Consider the following 2,862-nt stretch of genomic DNA (forward strand, 5'->3'; position numbering starts at 1 on the left):
TTGATATTTCATAATCACAAATGACGTCAATGAGACTTACTGAGTCTGAATGTCCTGAATTAAAATTTGAATCCAAATGATGGTCATGAATGGATAAATAAAACGCTCAATGACAGCAACATGGCGCCCGTTCTAAAAGCTACCCCAACTCTCTCTGTATATATGGCTCTGCTAGCTACTGACATTTAGATGAGGTTGCATCAGACCAAGAGCAGCAGTCTGTGTTCTGTGATCTCGGTGTCTCTGCCTTGTATTCCTTATTGAAAATGTGAGCCATCTGATCTCCATTCATTTCATTTAAGACGATGTTTCATACAGATGTTTGACTTAACCCTAACTGGCCATAATCTAAAAATATAAACATGTTTTACACAGACACTGAAACACATACAAGGGGGAAATTATTTTAGTGTTACTAGTCACACAAGATGCAGTATCCCTTTTAAAAGAGGACGACACAAACGAAGTGTCACTAGCACTGTTCCTCTGTAACACTATTCAGTTTGGTGTCTGACTGGTCCTCTGTAACACCATTCAGTTTGGTGTCTGACTGGTCCTCTGTAACACCATTCAGTTTGGTGTCTGACTGGTCCTCTGTAACACCATTCAGTTTGGTGTCTGACTGGTCCTCTGTAACACCATTCAGTTTGGTGTCTGACTGGTCCTCTGTAACACCATTCAGTTTGGTGTCTGACTGGTCCTCTGAAACACCATTCAGTTTGGTGTCTGACTGGTCCTCTGTAACACCATTCAGTTTGGTGTCTGACTGGTCCTCTGTAACACCATTCAGTTTGGTGTCTGACTGGTCCTCTGTAACACCATTCAGTTTGGTGTCTGACTGGTCCTCTGTAACACCATTCAGTTTGGTGTCTGACTGGTCCTCTGTAACACCATTCAGTTTGGTGTCTGACTGGTCCTCTGTAACACCATTCAGTTTGGTGTCTGACTGGTCCTCTGTAACACCATTCAGTTTGGTGTCTGACTGGTCCTCTGTAACACCATTCAGTTTGGTGTCTGACTGGTCCTCTGTAACACCATTCAGTTTGGTGTCTGACTGGTCCTCTGTAACACCATTCAGTTTGGTGTCTGACTGGTCCTCTGAAACACCATTCTGTTTGGTGTCAGACAATAGCATAGCGTATCAAGCACCAATGGCGGATGAACAACCCTGCTGAAAGACATGGAACAAAGGGGCCTGATAAAACTGGGATACTGCAGGGGCCTGATAAAACTGGGATACTGCACCTTCGTGGCAACTATGTTACACCTATCTATCTACCTAGTTATTACGCCAACTCCAAGACGTCCGCCTGGTCCACTGTGCCATTCAACAACATACAACATGGTATTGGCCCACGCTGAACGACATACGACAGACATACTACACGGTAACGTTATAAGTTCAGTCTTGGTCCAGAAAGAGCATCCTGAGCAGGAGACAGACAGTACAGTACTATAACATCACGGTACATGAGGGTGCTGAGACATACAGGTGCTATGACTTGATGCAGGACAGGGTTCAACACTGAGATTGGAGACTTGATTATGGAGGCTTCTCTGGAGCCAAGTTGAACTGGCTGGGTTGGGAGAGAACTAAATTCTCTTGTGCTTTTCTGCTCTTTTTGAGTCATGCGTACTTCTGGGCAGTCTGTCATTACAAGCTAAGGTGGTGCAGTTCTGCTGCAAGGATCCATTTCAACACCGATGGTTGGTTGGGAGATGGTTGATACAACGGTTGGTTGTGAACCAGTACCTGGGCTTGAGGAGACGAGATCTCCTGACGCTCAGGATCCTTCAATTCAAAGTCCCATTTAAGCAGCTCTGCAAACGGTAGAACATCAGAATACGTTCGATTCTCATCAAAATATGGAGTTTCTCAGAGCAACTATCATCATTACTGCCATTCTGCACGGAATGTACTTCCAACACAGGTCTGGGCTGTACTGGTAAACAAACCAACGTTGTATCAACCATCTCCCAACCAAACATCTGTGCTGAAATGGATCCCTGATGGTTGGGACAACGTTGGTTGATGGTTGGGACATGGTTGGGACAACGTTGGTTGATGGTTGGTTGATGGTTGGGACATGGTTGGGACAACGTTGGCTGATGGTTGGGACATGGTTGGGACAACGTTGGTTGATGGTTGGGACATGGTTGGAACAACGTTGGTTGATGGTTGGGACATGGTTGGGACAACGTTGGTTGATGGTTGGGCTGTTGTTTCATGCTGGTGTTTAGACGTTATTTGCCCATGTCGGTGTCCCACTGGGCCGTGGGGTCGGGTTACAGTCCTGATTCATCTGTAAAGTCATGTTTAGCAGGTAGGTTATATCATACTGGACTGGTCAGACAGTTACAGAGACAGTGATGGTTAGTGGGGGGCTGGGCTGTGGGACAAGACAGGAGACACTGTGTTCTGATGTTCTATTCACACAATTAGAATCCTGTCTGGGTCTGTGGAATACTAACAGTCCCATTCTGGAATACTGATAGTACTGTTCTGGAATACTGACAGTCCCATTCTGGAATACTGACAGTACTGTTCTGGAATACTGACAGTCACATTCTGGAGAACTGACAGGACTGTTCTGGAATACTGACAGTCCACTTCTAGAATACTGACAGTACTGTTCTGGAATACTGACAGTCCGCTTCTAGAATACTGACAGTACTGTTCTAGAATACTGACAGTCACATTCTGGAGTACTGACAGTACTGTTCTGGAATACTGACAGTCCGCTTCTAGAATACTGACAGTACTGTTCTAGAATACTGACAGTCACATTCTGGAGTACTGACAGTCCCATTCTGGAATACTGACAGTCCCATTCTGGAATACTGACAGTACTGTTCTGGAAT

At 45.1% G+C, this 2,862-nt stretch overlaps 1 protein-coding gene across 1 annotated transcript in view; it reads right to left on the reverse strand.

Annotated features, from left to right (window-relative positions):
* Nucleotides 1–390: 390 nt before the first annotated feature.
* Nucleotides 391–2,862, reverse strand: part of si:ch211-45c16.2 (mitogen-activated protein kinase kinase kinase 13) — a 151,789-nt gene continuing 149,317 nt past the window's right edge. Inside the window, exon 14 of the mRNA XM_055871958.1 lies at nucleotides 391–2,862. This exon is cut by the window's right edge and continues 2,271 nt beyond it. The gene's annotated coding sequence lies outside the window, so the exon portion shown is untranslated.

This window comes from Salvelinus fontinalis, chromosome 19 (assembly GCF_029448725.1).
Source record: "Salvelinus fontinalis isolate EN_2023a chromosome 19, ASM2944872v1, whole genome shotgun sequence".
Taxonomy (NCBI): Eukaryota; Metazoa; Chordata; class Actinopteri; order Salmoniformes; family Salmonidae; genus Salvelinus; species Salvelinus fontinalis.